This window comes from Leptodactylus fuscus, chromosome 8, assembly GCF_031893055.1.
Source record: "Leptodactylus fuscus isolate aLepFus1 chromosome 8, aLepFus1.hap2, whole genome shotgun sequence".
Lineage (NCBI taxonomy): Eukaryota > Metazoa > Chordata > Amphibia > Anura > Leptodactylidae > Leptodactylus > Leptodactylus fuscus.
This window is the reverse complement of record NC_134272.1, coordinates 69600632-69623321: the sequence shown is the minus strand read 5'-3', so window position 1 is coordinate 69623321 and position 22690 is coordinate 69600632. Positions and strand designations below refer to the sequence as shown.

The 22690-nt window shown below is 41.6% G+C and overlaps 1 protein-coding gene across 4 annotated transcripts in view; it reads right to left on the bottom strand.

Annotated features, from left to right (window-relative positions):
* WIPF1 (WAS/WASL interacting protein family member 1) overlaps positions 1-14145 on the bottom strand; it is a 39435-nt gene extending 25290 nt beyond the window's left edge. For 2 of the 4 annotated variants that reach the window (XM_075284134.1, XM_075284131.1), the window contains exon 1: positions 14035-14145. The gene's annotated coding sequence lies outside the window, so the exon portion shown is untranslated. Of the gene's footprint in view, positions 1-1602; positions 1664-13819; positions 13995-14034 lie in introns of those variants that run through there. The other 2 variants (XM_075284132.1, XM_075284133.1) reach the window with 2 other exon arrangements.
* Positions 14146-22690: the final 8545 nt, after the last annotated feature.

Here is a 22690-nt window from a genome sequence, read left to right as displayed (position 1 = left end):
CTGCACCAACTTTCAATAAGTACTGCACCATTGATTCCAGCACAGTTGGAATTTTTTCACTAATCCTCACCATTCCTGAGCAATCATGTCTATTAGTATCAGCACAGTTATGTTCTCTACTGTCAGGTGGGCGGGTCCCAGGCTAGAGCAAAAAGACAAGGATCACCCATCTGACAGTGCTGAGACTAATGTCAACCATTGCTCAGGAACAGTGAGGGCTAAAGAGAAGGTAGCAAGTGCATCAGTGGGGCTGCACCTATTGCACGATGCTAAGGGTTGGAGTTGGTGAAAGGTCCTCTTTAAGGATTCAAAATCTGAATCAAAATCTGTGCCAGTTAGTTGCTGGTTTAGATTTCAGGTATAAGTCATAGCAGCTTTCAATGGGACTGAGGGCCCTGCTGAGAAGAGCTTACAATCTATCAGGTAGAGGGGGTGACACAAAAGGTAGCAGGGGCGGCATCGGAGGTAGAAGTTAATTCACAATAGAAACTACAATGTCTCTATATGACTTTAGAGAAGAACACTAACAGCCATGGACGTAACTACCAGGATATCAGACATTGCAGCTGCTATGGGGCCCAACAACTATGGGCGCCCATTTCCACTTAGACTTAGGGTACACTTAATGGTAACTATGGATGATGGAAGCGGATGTGTAACACTGAATGTTCCTCCATTACTTCACTCAGACATCACAATGTGACATCATTAATTACTTTACAATTACTTCTTATCCTTTGATGTCCTGATCTTGACATCCACAGTGTTATGACGTCATAGTGGTAATTATCCCTGTACTGTGACATCACCGTGTGTATTATCTGCCTACTGTATCATTACTGTGTGCAATATACCCTGTACTGTGACATCACTGTGTGTATTATACCCTGTACCCTGATATGACTGTGTATATTATTTCTGTACTGTGACATCACTGTGTGTATTATCTCTGTATTGTGACATATTTGTGTTCATTGTCCTTCTACTATGTCATCACTGCATGCATTATCCCTGTATTATGACATCACTGCATGCTTCACTATGTGCATTATCCAAAATAACTCGCTACTTAAGGTATCCTGGTAGAGTGGGGCTCCATCACAAGTGTTACTATGGAACCATATGGTCACCTGTTAGGCCCCTGACTATAAGCAATTCCATATTTTATTATATAGTAACCCAACTCATTACCTTCATAAATGGGAGCGAGTTGGATGATACAAGAAAGCGATAGTGGGCATTTGTAATCTAAACACGTAAACATATAAAGCTTAGAAAAAGAATTTCACCAAATATTCCGAAAATAAAATATCTATCTCTCTATCTATCTATCTATCTATCTATCTATCTATCTATCTATCTATCCATCTACCTATGTAATACCAGGTATTGTTATACGTATACATCAGTTATCAGCAGTTACATTTAGATACGAACGCCATCTATATGTAAGGCGTCACTACCCCCTCCTTGCCTAAGAAAGTATCAGCCATCTTAGAGTATAAGATAGTTCCGATACAGTATCATGTTCTCAGCATCTTCACAAGAAAATCAATCACTTAGAACCAAATAGTAACATTAGCAGTCCCAGAGACGTCTTACCTTACAGCAAGTAAAAGGTGATTTATATTTTCTACAAAATCATTTGTATGCACATCCCAGCGGCCTGAGTTTTGGCTGTTAGTCTGTCAGAGCCCAGATGTAAGTTCCTCTAAAATCATGTAAGTAGTTCATTTCCTGTTAAAACTGCACATGACGACAAACTTCCTCTTCGCCACACTGTAAAGTTATACTGTGGGTGTCAGGGGCTGCCGAATAGTCCAGATGTGATCTTTTACTCACCTAATACATAGGCTTCAGCACTGCGCAGAGCCGAGAAGGAGATTAAATTACAGAATTTTTTGTCCAATAAACAAATCTTTTTATACGAAAAATAATTCTACTTAAAGGGTTGTCTCGTAGAGGATATTGTGTTATATATGGATTCTTCTCTATGAGCTAGAATGGAGAGCAGCGCAGCTCCTCTGCTGAGGGACTAGAGCCATCCATGTATTACATGGACAGTCACTTATCTGGACACCATGTAATACTACAACTGACCTGTAGTGGCCACTAGAATGGAGTTGACCATGATTCACTTGTGCGCCAATGTTGATGTGGCAGAATATAATAGGGCACTTTTTGGTATATGCCCGAGGCTTGCAGGGGACTAATGGCCACCCATATCTCTCACTAACTTGAACAACATGGCTGGCAGTGGCAGTAGAATTTTTGGCTCATTTGTTACACGTGTAAAAAATGTCATTGAAGTCAGTGGGAGTCTTATTTTTACACGTGTATTCTTTACACGTGTATTGTGCAAAAATGAGCGCGCGTTTACTCCGTGTGAATGGACCCTAAGGCTAGTTTATTGTTTGCATTCTTTTGTTGCTATAAATTACAGGGCACCTATGTTGAGTAATTCTATATCTTGTCTTGTTCGAGGCCCTGTGTATGCCACATCTAACCCTATAAAATACGTAAACATGGCTCATTATTTGGCCAAGGCCATTTTGCACCACTTTGTCATTTTACTGACCTCAGTGCCACTGTGGGGGAGCTAGTGGGGATCAGGTGGGGACATCTCAGCTCTGTTTGGAGACTCTGTCGCAGTATCAAATGAAAAAATGTCCTGCAAGTAAAACTTCTTTGTCCGGCGGTTTCAGTTTTAAAGAATGGACACCTGACGGATCCCATTATAGTTAGTGGGGTCCATCAAACTCTTTAGGTGACTACTGTTGTATCAGTCTACCTATCCACTGCGTGAGTTAGACCTGAAGTCCATGCCAAGTTCTGGCTGTCGTAGACTTTATTTCTGGCATACTGAGTCTCTCGTGCTATGCCAGATTTATTATGACGCTATCGCCAATGCACATCTTCCCGCAGCGCTTTGTACAGAAAGTTCTCAGAGGTTTCTGTTTCAATTATACCTATATGAAAACCGCTGTCGTTTCCATAGATATAATTGACACGCTATGACTTCCAAAACCGCAATGATGTCCGCAGAGCGTACTTTACCGCAAAGTGGGGGAGGGATTCGCTAGAATCCCATCCACTTTGCTGTGACTTTAAATCGCCACGTGGGGCCCTGGCCTTATTGTGTGATCCATGTTGAGGTTGCCCGGCCTTAATATAGGCCTGTAGCCAGGTACACTGAATATAATCTCCGACTTCCCAGACATAAATGTGAACTTTATAAATCCTCTATTCAGTTTACCGCACGAGAGGAAGAAATCTTTGTAAAAACAGACATCATGTGAGGAGGTCAACTCCTGAGCAGTCTCTGGGGAAAACATGGCATTAATACACTTATACAAGGAAGGAAATAGGGTTGTGGGAAAGACTGCAAATCAGCAGAAACAGTAAGAAATGATCAATTGTTAGAGGGAAGAAGAAGAGAGAATGGCCTCATTATTATACACTACAAGCAGGAAAACCTGCGACTACAGAGTCAAATATGACACTGGGAGTTGTAGTCCAACGTGAGATAGAATACGTTGTAGGATACCTATAAGGGTGAAATCTGTCTGATTCCATCTGTGACTGGGTGATGTGGGCAACTCCTCCATCTTTCCTCTGTATTCACTTTAATACCTCTTCCTCAATGAGTCTGGTATGTAAATGTGCAGACAGCAAAGGGTTAAAGGGATTAATACCAACAGCATAGGATCTGATCAATGTCTGATCGGCGGGGTCAACCTTTGACCTCTCTGATCACTGGAGTGAACTGAGAGTACAGATAGGAAATCGCAATGCCGATTCATCACCTATTTGTTCGACTCAATGTCTATGGAAGCCGCGCGATTGACCATAATGGCCAAACCATGTGGCCATCGGGCTTCATAGCCATCATAAAGTTTCCTGGCACTTTTTTAGCTCTAGTGTTCACCAAGGTTTAGAGCTAACAGACCCCAATTGATGGGACCCTAAGGATGTGCTATAACATGTAGTTGGCTATGTATTATAGCTCTGTTTTGGAGAAAGAGGGGTATATGAAGGGTCCTATAGAGGTGTATGGGCCCTCAGTTGTACCTCTGTATGCTTCCAATTAATGCAGATTTCTGTTTAATTCCATATGAATTCATGGCAAACCTCTATCTGTCTCCATGTTTGGAAGTGTTTATCTGGTATAGTAGTGCATTTAGGGTGTACACCCCACTGTACACTTTCCTTCCTGCTATACAGGTTCGATGTGGAGGGCTGCACTGTGTGTATGAGCTCTTAGCACATGTTTACACCTATTAGTTTTTCTCTTTCCAAATTCTTAATTTTATAGCAGATTCCATATTTGATTCCAAATGCCTCTGTTGTCCATCCTGGAGACAGATGTTTTTTGCAATAGGCAATGGCATGGAATGGCATTTTGTCCATCAGTTATGCCTTTTGTCCTCCACAGATGGCAATGCTAAAATGTTGAATGTTGCCTACTGGCCCTCCAAGTTTCTTGTTGCCAGCTGTTGCTGGCATCGCTGCCAGCCCATAATATAGAAAAACGTATTGTTTGTAAATCCGGTCAAATGGTTTCTAGTTAAAACTTGTGTCTGGATCTATCAAGTGAAAGACGCCAATGGCACCAAGCTGAACCCATTGACTTATAATAGGGTCTGTTGCGTCAAGTCTTGGTATTCGTCTTTTTACCAAAATAATAGCGCTGCTGTTGTTAAAGTCTATGATTTTGGCCCACCAATTCCCAAACAAAAAGTCCACACAAAGTATTCACACCCCTTTGGCTCAGAGATTTCTGTTACTGGAAATCTGATACAACATAAATAAAGGCCCATTCACGTCAATGGTATCTTGCTTACAGTGGTATTTCAGATTTGCACGCTATATAACGCTATTATACTCTGGCGATCTGTGCGGGTTCCCAGATCACAACAATGCAATCTTTTGACATGGATCTAAGATATACTAGTTGACTATTTCCACCGAACGTCTCCTGTAATATTTATTATATGGAGCACAAAATATTAAAGGGGATAACCAGCTTAAAAGATGCTCTGACATGTCGTGATGCATGGTACAAGATCACATTATTGAAATTTGTGATCTTAGACCAGACCAGACATTTGTCACTGGGTTTGACTTGACCTTCTAAGCAAAGGGCTATTCCCATCACTAGCAATCAGTATACTGTACCTAGAAAGTTTACCCAGATGGCAAGTAAGACTAGGTTCACACTTGTGCCAGACTCTCCATGGTTCAGGTCTGCCGGGGACCCAAACAACAGAGAGCCCATCCGCTAAAACAGTGGTTACCCGCAAACACCTGCGAAGATGGGCAGGGGTACAACACCCACGACCCTGCTTATAAGCTCTCTGAAGAAGCCACAGGATTCGGGTGAGATCTGAGACTTCTTCACTACTCACCACACACAGCACTGTATATTTTGGTATTGCGCTGAATCCATTCACTTGAATGGGACTGAGCTGTGACCCATGAACATGATGTTACATTGCCTTTGCAGCGCAAGCAGCACTTAGAGAATGCTTCTGCTACTTCATATAGTTGATTTACATGGATATAAGGTGTCAGATCCTGCTGATCTTCAACTGATGACCTATCTTAAGGATAGGACATCAATTAATATGTCCAAGTTCAAACCTGTATTTGAGGCTCTGCAAGACGTCTACATTGCAGACTGTGAGATATTTGAAAAAAAAATAGCACCAGGACCCACATAGACTTTATAATAAGTCCATTGTTGATGTCTGTTGGAGTCCATTGCGAAAGATTCATTGTAATTTCCAAACACCACAACACAGATGTGACCTGAGAGGCAGCTAATGATACATTGTATCACTTATTGATACGTTTATTAATTTCGACTGGTTAACATTACAAAACAATCCTAAAGTTTTACATTATCAGTAAACGTTATCCATCTGATGTCACATATTCAGTCCTATTATATAATACAGAGCCCACAGCTTTTAGAACTGTGCAGAACATGCGTCCGCAGATGGTAATTTACTAGGAAAGTTTATGGTAAAACTGCCCTGTGGGTTATCAAGGAAATGGTGACATCATCAGATGTACGATCCTTAACCATGGCCATATTGTTTACATACTACTCCACGCTGGGAAAGATACGTGTCTTTTCATCTATCAGTTAGGCCTTTTCTATTCCTCAGATATGACCTGCTCATATAAAAACCCCATCCAAGATCAGGAGCACTGGGAAATGATATCCAAGGATCTCAGACCTCAAGAAAATTCTCAAGTGTACCATGAATACTGATAAATTATCTTCATCCATAACCCAGGACAATTTAGGTCTAAGCAAGTTGAAGTTCAAAGAAGAACTTTTTCCCACGACCTAGCAACTATAATTTTGGCAACTAAAAATATAGAAGATATCAAACATTTATGATCCTTGGAAGAATTACAGTCACACATGTGTGGCAGGGCTTACTCTGGAGATTTCCTAATATTCCCTGATGTTACCGAATCCTACATTCTGTAGGCGTTGGTGAGCTAACATGGCGTCTACCCTAACTTATATAAGTCCACTACACTATATATGGTGCAAACACAGATTACTGTAGGTTAACATTCACAGTACTGTACCGAAGCACAGACTTGACAAGATTTTATGCTGGAACTGTGTCACAATTTCTGGTGGAAATATCGACTTCCATTAGGCATAGGAGGTCCATGCCAATGGTCGAACTCACAGAGGGGCATGCCAAGCTTTCAGGGACATGACTGGAAATAGTTCACAGAAACATGAAGCTTCTGGGTTCCATTGCAAAATCTGGACCAAGCTCCCCGCTATAATGTATTGGTTATTATACTGGTCTCCTGAAAAGAGACACCTTATGGGCCCCTAAAACTTCTGTTCCTGGGAGCAACCGCACCCTCAAGTTATAACCATGAAAGAGAGTGTGTGCTGGATTATCCATACAAGACTTTATATACACACTGTAGCTCTATGCTGCATGTACTAATAGAGGAATACTTAGTTGTCTTATATCTGGCCATCTTAGGGATCCTTACCTTGCTGCACTGCCGTCCTTGCTGGAGAACAATGTATAGGAACAAGACATATAAATCCTCTACTGCCTGTGACTATGGCTGGAGGACATACAGTAAGTCATTGGCAGCCATCACAGTTTTAAGCCATATAATGCCCTCTAAGTTATAGATTTAGCTTCTCCGACTCATTACTACTTGTTTCCTATGTTCGGGTTATTCCTTTTTGTTTTCTCGAGTCTTCTGCTCCAGGCATGACTCATAACTTTTATTCTGCTATGCATATAAGCATAGTTTCCAACAATAGAAATAGCAGAAAACAAAGTCTAAGGCCAAGCTAAAAGCAAACATCTGATAAATTGTATGAATATTCCAGCATATTTTTTTTTCTAATTTTTTTCTTTTTTGACCTACACAGAAGCTAACATCGTACAGTGGAACCATGTAATTCCTAGAACATAAAGTCACATTCACATACTCACATTATAGTTATGGAGTGGTCAAGACTGCGGGACCATGCAACAATTCCCAGGATGTAAAGCTGTCTCAGGTGAGACGGATAAAAGGGATATTATGGTAGAAGTAATACGTTTCTGATCAGAGGGGTGGGGATCACTAGAATAGGGCAGCCCTGAATGAATAGTGAGGCAATCGAACATGGCTGCCACTCCATTTATCTCTATAGGGCTGCCAAAGATATATGTAGCTGAGTGTTGTACTTGGCTTCTTTCCAGTATTCCCATAGAGATAAATGGAGCGTGCATGGTCAACCACTGCTCTATTTATACAGCCACGGACCTCCATTCTTGTCATCATGGGGTACCAGTTGTCAAGCCCCTATCGATCAAACAGAAAGGCGTAACATGAAGTTCCTGGGTCCCACTCCCAGTGCAAAATCTGTACTGGACTCCCAACTATATTGTATCATAATGTATAATACTGGTCTTTGCAGATTGGGCGTCTTAAGGCTCCAGAGTCCAGGTGTGACCGCATCCTCTGCACCCCACAAGTTACACCCCTGCTCAGACACTTATCACCTAAACTTTGTACAGTGTATCGAAAGAAATCAAGGACCCCTCCATCCATGGAGCAATTTTTTTTTTTTCTTTAAGTTGGTCACCTTATATTGGTCATTCTTTCCTTTGAAGGGGCCCCAAAAAGTTTCCTGCAACAAACTATACCATCATCACAAATGGTACAAGTAGGTAGGGGCCTATTTACAGATATTTCATTGAGGCCCAGGAGCTTCTATACTGATGCTTTTATTACTTTGTACCTATACCATGATATTGCGCAGTAAGAGGCAACACGTTACCCCTTGTTCACATCTGCGTTTGGTAATCCGTTCTGGGAGTCCACATGGGGAACCCCCAAATGGAATACCAAGCACATTGCCAAGGGGAGTGCAGTGAAAGCACATGGACCCCATAGACTATAATATGGTCCGTGTGCTCTCTGCACGGAACATACGGACCGAAAAGTACTTTGTGACCTAATTTCATGTCCGCATGATTTGTTCAGGCAGCGTGCGGCAAGCACACGGACCCCATTATAGTCTATGTGGTCCGTGTGTTTTCACTGCACACCACTTGCCAGTGTGTTCGGTAGTCCATTCGGGGGGTCCCCATGCGGACTCCCTGAATGGATTACCAAACGCAGATGTGAGCGAGGGATAACTTTGAGTAGTTCCAACAATGAAATTGACAATTCAACATTCAAAAGGGTTGTATGAAGATTGCCTTCCTCCAGAAACAGCACCACTTTCATCAATAGGTTCAGTCTGGTATTGCAGCTCAGTTCCATTGAAATATTTGTCTGCTTTCACCAGACAATGATAGGAATCTTTGAGGCATATTTGACATATTTAGGCCAAATTGCTTGTTTTTCTGCCCCACTTCAGGATAATAGAGACTAAGTAATGCATCCTGTGAAATCAATGGTTCTTCAAGGCAGATATGACACTGCTTTAGATAATGGAGGAGGTCACGTGTGTCGGACTTCTCTCTGTTACATTAGCACGCCTTAATAGGGTTGTATAAAGGAGGCAAGAGCCTTGTAAGAACATAACTGCATCTTGTCACAGTCTGCCAGACACCCAGATAATATTATACTGAGACTGGGGTTAAAATTTGAAAGCCAAAATTTAAAAAACAATTTTTACATTTCAGATCATATATTTGAGATTCTTGACCCTTTACGGGGATGAGTATTACAATGACTTATACAAAAACATCCACAGCTGCCGAAGAAATGGCAGCTGTCAATTTCCACACAGCTGCCTTGGCACTATCCGAACCATTGTGGGGTGTTCCTCTATGGGATGATGAGGCCCATCTAGTGACATCCGTCAGCAGCTGTCCTGCTTTTCTGTCTCACCATGACCCACCAGATCCAATGTTCCTTCTGAAGCTTCTACTAAGCATTGACTTGTTACTGTTACCAGCAATTCTAACTTGGCCAACACATCTAGCACAACTTGTAGACACAGCAGGAGGCCTATCATATCCTCCTACTATCAAATGATTGCTAAAAATTGGCTACAGAATAAGTCACATGTCATGTAAAAGTGGTATTGGAATTGATAGAGGGAACCTGTCAGGCTCTTTGAGACAACTAAATCGCAGTGAATTGGGGTTTACTGACCTCGGCTTTACAGTATTCAATGTGCATGTGCCTCAGTAGACTCATGAGAAAACACCTTTAATCCAAATTGTCAGTTTGTCAATTTTAAACATGCTGGGAAAAAGGAAATTGAATTTGTCACAAACAGCGAGAGTTATGAAGGTAACCAAAAGTCAACAGAGTTCTCCTCAAGAGGAGCTGAGGAGGATTGAGCAAGCTAGGCATCAAGCGGTTCTTAAAGCAGCCGAAACATGGCAGCAGGTGGATCATCAACGGCAATAACGCACTCATTATATGGCGTCCAACCCAGCTGTTGAGATGCCGGAACAATCACAGGCATGGCGCGAAGAACGAGTTCAGCAGCAGGACAGCTTGAGAGCTGCCGAAAACGCCAGAGCAGGTAAACCATGGACGGCAGCAATTTGCTGGATATAGGTGGATCATCGACGCCAACAACACGCCGACAAAGTCGCGGCAGAGGCTAGTCTTATATAAGCCAAAACCAGGGACACCCATCTGTGCACAAATCTGTTTTAGTCTGATGCCCCACATTGAAGAAATGCAGCTTTTTTTGTTGAAGATTTTGCTGTGTTTTTTTTGAGCCCAAGTCAGTAGTGACTACAAAAGGAATGGGAAACATATAGGAAGGTTAATGGATGGCTTCATGAGACGCCTTCCAATAAGGATGAAGGACAAGACCTCGGAAACCGTACTGTCTTCAGATGGGCAGCCAAAGCCCTGCCTAACCGTAGCACACTATGGTGTCTGGATGAGTGGGTGTTATTACTGGACTGTCTGTCCATACCCTGAAAAATAAGTACTATGTATCGCTGTGTCTCTTCAGTTACAACAATACCCTCCCTCCAAGCTACTTATGTAACATTTATTTTGCCACTAGCCTAAAATTAAAAAAAAAAAAAATTCACTTACAAAAAGCAACAAAAATTAAAAAAAAAAAAAAAGGGAAGTATAACAGCTAATAATAGAAGTAAGTAAATAATCTCCAAGGATACATGCTAAAAAGAAACTGCACCCATTGGGGCTCATTTAGGGGCCTTGCACACGATCAAGTACACTGTCCAAAAGGGCTTATCATGCTTGGCCTGCAAGCTCAGCAGTGTGCATGAGGCCCAACATGTACCAACCAGCCAGCGACCGAAACTCCCTATGTTTCCTAACACTGTCACTAACTCCGAAGCAGCAGAGAATACAATATATAGCCATGCTGAATAGTATTGATGTGATTAAAACACATATGATGTTAGATAGAAGGATCAGCATGTTGTGTGTGAGTCTCTGTTTCTCTCTTACTTCTCCCCTTCCCTGTCTATAGACTTCTATGGGAAGTTGTAAGCTGATCCCTCTATGAGTCTGTCTCGTCTCCCAAGATGGATTTAGCAGAGAATTCATAGTGAGTGCACATTTTAGAAGTGAGGGAGGAAGAGGACGGGAGCCTGATATGTGGAGAAAGAAGTGTTTTTTCTCTAATAAGATATTCTCTCCAGAGTATTGTGAACATTTCAGCTATATTTGGATACAACTGTCAAACCTCTAAATTATCGCTCCGTGTTGGTCCAAATGAACATGTTGCGAGGTTAAAAAAAACTTTAATGAATGATATCAGGATGGCTGTTGTATCTAAATCCTGAAAGAAATGACTCTAGGTTTGACATGACTGGGACGGTTTCCAGTAATGATGTGTAGGTGGACCATGAACTTGATGATTTGACTCATTTATAGCCAAACAGATTTGCAAAATATGTAACATAATGTACCCTATTCTTAGAGAAATTAAAAAAGTGGTCATCTGACGTGTTCCTGGGCCTACGGAAAAAACAAGCAAATGCTTACTCTTTACTTGTGTCTGTGAAGGCCATTGCTGGAGACGGACCATCATCTTGTCCTTCATTGGTGCCATAGTGGAGGTGTTAGCTATGAATATATAAGACCACATCCTGGACTTCTCAGCAGAGAAAGCGCAGATATAATAATGGATAAATGACAAGTTGTACCAAATCGTTTGCTACAAATCAGGGCTGTATTAACCATAGGGCAAATGGTGCATCTGCACCCAACCCTAAAGTAGTGTGCATCCTAGATCCAGCAGGACAGTCTTGCATTTTGGGTACTGTTCTGCTTTTCCAGACGTGGGTTCTGATTTCAAGATCTGTATCCTCATTCTGCAGACAGAGTTGAATACAAGAGCCATATATTCCGGGCTCCACCATTCATGCTGCAGGTGATGCTGTTTGCAGCAGGGAGACATGATGGGCGCTGAGACTTAGACATCTTGCAAAACGGACAAGGTGAATATACTTTTTTTTTTGTTTCTTAGAGGACATTATACTATGTAAGGGCTTGTATAATAAATGGGGTCACTTAGGGAACATCAGAATGTGTGAGGGCCATTATAATATCTAGGACCATTATACAATGTGGGGCTATTTAGGGGACATTATACTGTGTGGAGTTCACTTGGAGACATTACCATGTGTGGCAGGAACCAAGGAGGCCACAATCACTATTACAGGCAATAATAGAAATTGGCAGGATCAAAGGGGACATAGATGGGGTTAGAAGCATGGGTTGACACAAAGAATTTGCTTGGGTGCACAGTATATGCTGCCATGCTTGTCCGTCTTTGTATCCTTTGAAAGTTGGGAAGTATTTTTTAAGTGATGGTAAGGGGGACAAACTTATTAAACTTTTGCACTGGGCTCACAATGGTAGGCTCCCATTAACAGGAACAATCAATCTCCGTAAAACGTAAAGGTCGCTTACAATATCAAGGACCATCTTTCCAGATAGAAATCTCTGATGTATACACTGCATATAGTCATGTATACTATGTTATATACAGTTCTGTTCATGTAGCTATCGTAGACCATGAGCCCTGTTTCGCAGCTTCGTCTAGCTCTGCTGAATACAATTCGAGCAAAGCCACAAGCGTCTTGTAAATATTTAAACTTGCAGCAAATTTCCACTTCTGCTTCTTACACTATAAAACCAAGAAAACAAGTGAGCAGAGATCCAGCACAGCATCGCTGCAAACGCTGCAGCCCGGACAATAGGGATGCAGATTTGTCAGGCTTTGGCACTGGATGGACATTGGCAAACATAAAACAAAAATAGGAACAAAAATTCAATATAAAGATTAATATAAACAGGAATGGGAAATGTTCCTATTTGCAGTGTCTGATAACCCTGCCTACTGTTCTCCAATAGAGGGTCTGCAATATAATTCTAAAAATGATAGGCCCCAGCATAGCATAGATCAGAACAAGAAGACTTGAGATCCATAGGGTTCCTAGTAATATAAACAATTACATCAATGCCTATGTATTTTAGGAAACGTTAGTATAAATGGTAACAGAAAGAACAAATAGAACGTATAATATCACACATAAAAGTATAATCCAATATAATGTATAACCCATATTCACACAACAGCAGAATTCATTTGACTGTTGGTTAATGGGGATATTCATAGGATCAATATATTGTCACGGATCATAAAATACAGATTATGTTCTATCACGGATCCGTCGATACATTGTACAGTATAAGGGATCCTTGAAAACGGCCAAGTGATCACCGATGAATCAAATGAATGGAGATCATCTAATACATGGATGGTTCACATGGGATCCCCCGGTGATGACTATATACCCTACACTCTCTTGCATATAGGAAGGGGATTTTAGGGCGACGTTCTCTATGCTATCTTGCAATGAGAAAATTTTTGCCATCATTGCCAAAGTCATGACCTTATATCACCCTGCGCTGCAATTCTCTAAGGCTTGCTGAACATACTATATACTATACTGTAAGTGTTAATAACTAACTACAAAAAAGTTTGAGGCCAGTTTAATAAGCGTCTCAACCAATGGGCAGAAATGATCACCTGTGACATAGCAATGGTAGTCAATAATCGCAGCTAAATCAGGCAAAAAAATCATAACTAGGATAAAACACAAATCACAACCATTAAAAAACACCTTCAATCACAAAGTGTATCGTGCAAAAGACAGAAATCTCAATAGGATGCAAATCAGCAGAAAGGGAAGCGAATGCAAGCGGCAGACAACTGAGAAGAGTGCGCTGAATGGGTCAATGAGAAGGAGTAAGGAGTTAACTACTGCAAACCCAGTGGTAAAAAGTTAGTGACTCAATCTGCACGTACCTAGTGATATACAGAGGATTGTCGGAGTGTGGCCTGAGGCATCTGCAATAGTTACTCTGCATTAGATGACATGGCAGTGCAAGTCAAGTAGCATAAAAGAGGGGATTAATGCCAGGGATCTGACAGCCTGGCTGTGTGTATTAACATCCCAACACCACACCCAGCCCCGCACAGTATATATACAGCGGCATAGCCACTGCCTTGTTGTCACTTACTGGCAAGGAGGGAAGATGGTGAGGACTCTTTCCAGATGTTGCTCTGCTCTCTCCTCGATTGTCCCAGTCACCGGCAGTTGTGTCTTGTTTTCCAGACTTCTCCTAGAGTTCTGCAAAAAAAAAAAAAAAAAAAAATTCTGACTTCCCCTCAGTCCGGAAACATTGAAGTGATGCAACAGTTCCCACATGTGGCTGCTGCTGATCAAGGCTCTTCTGTGAGCCTGAGCTATTGTAGGGGAGCTATAAAAACTGCATGGAGATCAATACAGGATGAATACTCATGTTTTATGCCTCATATTACTGATGTTCCTACTTTGCTAAGACATTACATTACACGTCACACTATTTGTTCTGATATCTGACCCTCCGCGAGTTATTTAAAGAAGTACAAGAAGTACGAAAAGTACAAACACAAGAACTCCATAGCATACAGAAAGAGCTGTATATGCACAAAAGGCCAGCTGTATACTCAGGCTTTCTGCTTCATATCTTACAAAGACATCACTATTACACTTTGCACTATTTGTTCTGATCCTGACTCTCTGCGAGGTATTTAAAGAAGTACAAAAAGGAGTACTAACAGTATATAGTATACAAAAAGAGCTGTATATGCTCGTAAGGCCATCTGTATACTCAGGTTTTCTGCTTCATATCAGGATGAGACCGATATTACTACTTTACTAAGACATCACTATTACACTTTGCACTATTTGTGCTGATCCCCCGACTCTCTGCAAGGTATTTAAAGTACAAAAAGAGTACTCTAGGTCTGTTCACATGGAGGAATTTGCCCTGGATTCGGGGGCAGATTTTGCCCCTGAATCCGGAGCAGATTCCTTCCAGAATCCACCTCCCTTTGTTTTCAATGGGAGGCAGAGAAAAAAGAATCCTCCTGCTCTATCTTGCTGCGGGGTCCATGACTTCAGATTCCCTCCTGATTAGGCCCATTCATCCGGGCCTAATCAGAAGCGGGATGCCGCAACGGAATGCTGATGCACTGTATCGGCAACAATGCCGGCGGTGGAAAATGAAGAGAAATTCCTCTTTATTTTCCGCGGTACGAAAACATCCTAAGGCTGAGGCCCCTCGTTGCGGAAATGCAGCTTTTTATATTGCAGATTTTGCTGTGTTTTTTTGAGCCAAAGCCAAGGATGGCTACAAAAGTAATGGGAAACATATAGGAAGTTCTTATACGTTTACCTTTTGCTCAATCCACTCCTGGCTTTGGCTCAAAAAACCGCAGAAAAATCTGCAACAAAAAAAAAAGCTCAGTTTCTGCAACGTGAGGCCTCAGCCTAAGGCTGAGTTCACATGGAGTTTTTTGGTCTGGAATTTGACGCGGAGGCCACCTCAGATTCCGGACCAAAAAAACGGGTAGCTGCGGCTGGATGCTGGTGCAGTGTACCAGCATCCAGTTTCGGCATTCCGCTCTGGATTAGGCCCAAATGAATGGACCTAGTCGGGATGGAGTGTCTTCAGGCGGACGTCCATGGCTGAATCGGCTGAAGAAAGGGCATGTTGCTTCTTCTTTGTTCCTGTTCACGGAAAATGGAAATGACTGGCACCCTTTGATTTCAATGGAAGGCAGTTCCATCTGAACTCAGCCTAACAATACATAGTATACAAAAAGAGCTGTATATGCATGTAAGGCTGGCTTCATATTCATGCTTTCTGCTTCATATCAGGATGGGACTTTGCAACGACATCACTATTGTACTTCGCATTCTTTGTTCTCATCACTGACCCTCTTCGAGTTATTTAGAGAAGTACAAAAAGAAGTACTAAAAGTGCAAAACACAAAAACTACATGGCATACAAAAAGAACTGTATGTAAGGTTATGTTCGCACGACTGAGGGTCAAAATGGCTTTTTTACACCCAAGGGACGCACGTTTTCACAGATCCCTCATACGTTTGATTGTATTGATGGATCTATGAAAACGGACAAAAATAGGATATGTTCTATTGCTATGACCATCACAAAAACAGTTATGTAGATAGCTCACATTCACATGCATTGCATTTCATGTAATTGAACGGGAGCTAAAAAAACGGATGTCACATGGCCAGTATTCACTGTTGTGTGACTATAGTTATAGGCATGTTTTCTACTTCATACCAGGATGGGGGGGGGGGGGGTGTTACTACTTTGCAAAGACATTACTATTACACTTTGCACTATTTGTTCTCATATCTGACTCATCTGCGAGTTATTTAAAGAAATACAAAAAAAATGTACTAAAACAGTGGAATGCAGTGTGAACGGGGCCTTATAGGGTTTGACCAAGTAGGCAAAGATTGGGAATAGTAGGATAGCTTGTTCCCGACCAATGCATGTAAATTGATCAGGTCATTGCTACTGTCTGTGCATGAATGAATTGTTTGCTCATTTATCAGGTTATCTTTTGCAAATTTACATGGACCAATAACCTGGCATGTAAGTGCCTGCGTCAAGTGGCCTTCACGGACTTTGTTTTGGCCAAGGGCCTCAATAGATCTTGATCCAGCCTTGGTTAAAACGACTGGACTCCCAAAAATAGGGATTAGTACATAGTCCATGGTCAAGCAGCTGTGGCAAGTCTTACAGTGTCAGATGTAGTGGTGCAAAGCAAGTCGCCACTGGACTATGGAGCAACGGAAACGTGTTCTATACAGTGAAGAATCCCACTTCTCTACTTGGCAGCCTGATGGACAAGTCTGGGTTTGGTGACTACACCGAGAACATTACCTACCTGACTTCATTGTGCCAGCTGTAAAGTTAGGAGGGATAATGTCATGGGGTCATCAAGACTTGGTCTAAGACTCTTAGTTCCAGGACGTCTTAATGCTGCATACCAAGACATTTTGGACAATTGTATGCTTCCAACTTTGTTGCAACAGTTTGGGGAAGACCCTTTTCCTTTCCAATAAGACGGTGCCCAGTGAACAAAACAAGGTCTATAAAGTGGGTGAGTTTGGTGTGAAAGAACTTGACTCGCCCACACAGAGCCCTGACCTCAACCCCATCAAATACCTTTGGGATGAATTAGAACAGCGATTGCGAGCCAGATATTCTGGCCCAACATCAGTGTCTGACCTCACAAACGCTCCTCTGGGATGAATGGGCAAAAATTCCCACAAACACACTCCAAATCTTGTAGAAATCCTTCACAGAAGAGTGGGAGCTGTTTTAGATGCAAAGGAGGGGACCGATTCCATATTAATGCCTATGGATTTCGAATGGGATGTCTTAAAGCTCATGTAGGTGTAATGTGTGGAGGGTCCTATACTTTTTCCACATACTGTATGTTGGTGGTCTATGTGGGCAATGGTGACAGGAAGAAAAGTTTCATTTCAATGTTGTTCTGGGCCCTGAATTTTGTAACTACCTAAAACGCCTCTGCCTTGGAATGTATATTTATGTTCGTCCTTTGGATTATGAAGTCGTTTATTTGCTTTTATTTTGCACGTACAAACGTTTCTTTCAGCAGTTTCTATAACCAAGCACCATAAAGATAACAGGAAACCAGAGAACAGAAAAAGGAAATGGTTTTACAGCTACTGTGAAAAGTAAAATTAGAAAACCGATGCTCGCACAACACAAGGCGGATCTCTGCCAATGCAACTCATCGCACTGGTGTGACATGGCTTCTAGTTGGGTTGTAAAGGCTTCTTTTGACTAACAGGTTGACCTGTACAGTATATAAAGTATAATGTACGCCTGGAGGTAACACAAGAGCAATGTGATAAATGAGGAAACAAATAGAAAGAGAAATACTGATATAATAAATATGACATATCTTCACTGGGCCACTTGCACTGGACCCTCTGGTATTGGGAACTTTAGGGCAGCAGGACAGTCCTGTATTAGTTTCAACACTGATATGCCTCCACTGTCAGGAGAGTCTTACTATTCAGGATCATGGCTTGATTGTAAGGAACACCCTCTCTGACAGTACTAGGCTATGGAAGTGTACTGTCATGATGCTAGGCCCTTTTTACAGTGGTGGTGGTGGTGGGGGGGGGGATATTAGTGCCAAAACTAATGGCACCGATATCTCCTGCACCTAGGCATATACCAGCAAATTCAATAGTGTAGGAATTCAGCGCATTGTCAGCTTTCTAGCCATATATAATACCGCTGATCTGCAAGTACATGAAAGGTCCTTTTCAAACCAGGAAATTATGGCAGAAATCTACACTGACAAGGAGCAAGCATAGATTTCTCTTTAGGTGCACTGACCCCAAAGGATGTGTACCTTCTCATAAATTAGGGGCAAACTCCGACTGGATAGGGATTATCCAGACTGGCATGGGAATAGTGGTTCAGTAATATCACTTTATCAGTGATATCAATACAAGGCTAATAAATGCAATGATGTCACAATACAGAGATAATGTATACAGTGATGTCACAGTACAGGGATAATGCATACGGTGATGTCACAGTACAGGGATAATACACACAATGATGTCACAGTACAGGGATAATACACACAGTGATGTCACAGTATAGAGATAATACACACCGTGATGTCACAGTACAGAGATAATACACACAGTGATGTCACAGTATAGAGATAATACACACAGTGATGTCACAGTATAGAGATAATATACACAGTGATGTCACAGTACAGGGATAATACACACAGTGATGTCACAGTACAGGGATAATACACACAGTGATGTCACAGTATAGAGATAATACACACAGTGATGTCACAGTACAGGGATAATACACACAGTGATGTCACAGTATAGAGATAATACACACAGTGATGTCACAGTATAGAGATAACACACACAGTGATGTCACAGTACAGAGATAATACACACAGTGATGTCACAGTATAGAGATAATACACACAGTGATGTCACAGTACAGGGATAATACACACAGTGATGTCACAGTACAGGATAATACACACAGTGATGTCACAGTACAGGGATAATACACACAGTGATGTCACACTACAGAGATAATACACACAGTGATGTCACAGTACAGAGATAATACACACAGTGATGTCACAGTCCAGAGATAATACACACAGTGATGTCACAGTACAGAGATAATACACACAGTGATGTCACAGTACAGAGATAATACACACAGTGATGTCACAGTACAGGGATAATACACACAGTGATGTCACAGTACAGGGATAATACACACAGTGATGTCACAGTACAGAGATAATACACACAGTGATGTCACAGTATAGAGATAATACACACAGTGATGTCACAGTACAGAGATAATACACACAGTGATGTCACAGTACAGAGATAATACACACAGTGATGTCACAGTACAGGGATAATACACACAGTGATGTCACAGTACAGGATAATACACACAGTGATGTCACAGTACAGGGATAATACACACAGTGATGTCACAGTACAGAGATAATACACACAGTGATGTCACAGTACAGAGATAATACACACAGTGATGTCACAGTCCAGAGATAATACACACAGTGATGTCACAGTACAGAGATAATACACACAGTGATGTCACAGTACAGGGATAATACACACAGTGATGTCACAGTACAGGGATAATACACACAGTGATGTCACAGTACAGAGATAATACACACAGTGATGTCACAGTATAGAGATAATACACACAGTGATGTCACAGTACAGAGATAATACACACAGTGATGTCACAGTACAGAGATAATACACACAGTGATGTCACAGTACAGGGATAATACACACAGTGATGTCACAGTACAGGGATAATACACACAGTGATGTCACAGTACAGAGATAATACACACAGTGATGTCACAGTACAGAGATAATACACACAGTGATGTCACAGTACAGAGATAATACACACAGTGATGTCACAGTACAGGGATAATACACACAGTGATGTCACAGTACAGGGATAATACACACAGTGATGTCACAGTACAGAGATAATACACACAGTGATGTCACAGTATAGAGATAATACACACAGTGATGTCACAGTACAGAGATAATACACACAGTGATGTCACAGTACAGAGATAATACACACAGTGATGTCACAGTACAGGGATAATACACACAGTGATGTCACAGTACAGGGATAATACACACAGTGATGTCACAGTACAGAGATAATACACACAGTGATGTCACAGTATAGAGATAATGCACATAGTGATGTCACAGTACAGGGATAATACACACAGTGATGTCACAGTACTGGGATAATAACACAGTTGTACTGCAATACAGCGATAATACATACACTGATATCAAAGTAGAGCTAATGGCCACTATGACATCACAGTAAAGGGATAATACATACATAAAAAGATCATTGTGTACTCTGTGATATCACTGCATATGAGTAATTATAATGTGGCCACATTATGATGTCTCAGTACAATTAATGGTGGTTTCCTCACCCTCTTCTATTCTCCATAGTTATCACTAATTACCCCTAGGGCTCAGTGGAAATGGGCCCCCCATGTTGTTGGGCCCCATAGTCACTGCTGTGTGCCACCTTGGTAGTTACATCCATGATTGCTTGTTTGTGTCCTGTTGCATATTTGACAACCTAAGAACTGGAAACCGTTTTTTGTCAATATCTAAGAGTGTGGTCTGATACAGTGATAGGTTCTACAAAAGAATTAGATAATATAGTGATAGGTTCCCCCACCAGCAGCTTCTTCTTACCAAATATATTTGCAAGGGGTTTTTTGTGTTTTTTTTTTAATAAAATGAACTGAACTTTTACACAATCTAGACCTTCACACTTCCTCTTTTGCAGGAAACAACACTTTTTGTGCAAAATGATCTGCATACAAGGGTTCAGTGGAGCATCAGTCACCCCGGTACAGAAATAGGTCTGATCGTGTATTATATTATACTGAACAGACAACGGCGTAACATAGACTATAGGCCACAATGCAAAGTCTGTAACAAGAGCCCCAAGATTCAAGTTATACCTACGAGGGCAAACATTGCTCATTCTCATATGATCTGTCCAATAAATATGGTATTTAATAGTAGCACATACCTTGACAATAGGCAGTGGCGTAGCTAAAGTCTTGTGGGCCCCGATGCAATTTTTTGTCTGGGGCCCCCTACCTCATCTTAATAGTGATGGTTACGGGAGCAAAGAGTTTAATCCACCTTAGTGTGGTTAGGGGTAATCTGTGGGTCTCCTTGGTTTATGGGCCAGATGGAAGCTGTAATCTCACTGATGCCAGTGCTTATGGGCCCCCTAAGGCTCCTAGGCCCCGGTGCAACTGCACCCTCTGCACCCCCTCAAGTTATGCCCCTAATAATCAGCATGATGTAACCACTCTATGAGACTTGTCAGTTTCCATTGGCAAATATTTATAGCGTAGTTGTCACTCAAGTCAATAAAGTGAAGACAGCATTCTAAAATAAGAGACTCCACAACAGGATCCGAAACATCACTCAGCGTTCTTCTTATCTTGGAGTACTGTCTTCCTTTGCACAATGTGACTGCAACATAATGGGACACTACGCTTCATTGCTTCTTGGTATTGTATGTGGGTCAAGTAAAGTCAAGCAGCAGTCTGTCCCATTGCATAATGCATATGCTACAGCGGAGAAGCTGCCAGTAACACGCAGGCAACACGCATCTCTATTTAGCCCAAAGCAATTGTGCTGGTGCTAATACAGATGTAGCAGAGATAACCCGAACGTCTGCAATTGGTTAAAGTGCTGCAGCGTGATCTCTTATGATAGAAGACAACAAAAAAACAATGAAACGTCATTGGAAAATGTTTTTCCCAGCCCACATAGAGCTCACAATGTACATTTTTCCCCCCTATCAGTATGTCTTTTTTGGAATATGGGATGGAAATCCATGCAAACATGGGAAGAACGTGCAAACTCCTTGCAGATGGTTTTTTACCCTTGGTGGGATTTGAACACCAGGACCCAGCGCTGCAATGCTAACCACTGAGCCACCGTGTGGCCCCTTTACATTGGTTTTAGTTGCATTCTGTCATAAGATATCACCCTGCAGCAATATAACCAATTGCAGAAGTTCGGGTTATCTCTGCTACATCTGTATATCAAGGTCCATGTCGTACATTTGCCCATGTTAGAAATACAATCAGTATGTCTCATACAGAAACACTATTTATATTTCTAGACCTCACCCCATTCCAAAGAGTGTCCTTTCCTCATTGGTCAGTTCCCTTTTTGTAAATTTTAGCAGGCACGCTCCCTCTAGTGGACGGAAAGGTTTGATTATTGCAGAAGGTGCAAGGATTTATTTTTTTGGGGTGGGGGGAGATTACAAATAAGAGGGAACTAAAAATATGTTTAATTTCTAGAAATAGTGCCACTGGTGTCCACAGGCGGCGCCTGGTATTGCAACCTGTTCCTGTTCCATAAGTATCTATCCAACAGAATTCATCCTATACGAGTCAAAGATCTTTTGATTTTAAGTTTTGATCTATAATTTACAAAAATTAGTTTATTTTTCTTATTTTAGATCCGTCATTTGAAACCTATAAACGACATAAAACTGTATTTATTGGAAAGTCAGTAGTGCTGGTACAGCCCAGGAAATTCTCCAGAGATGAGACTGAAGACTGGAAGACAGAGACTTTCTGCAGATCAAAGCACTTCCAGATGTTGGTTATATACTAGAAGGCTGTACACGCTAGGGATATGGA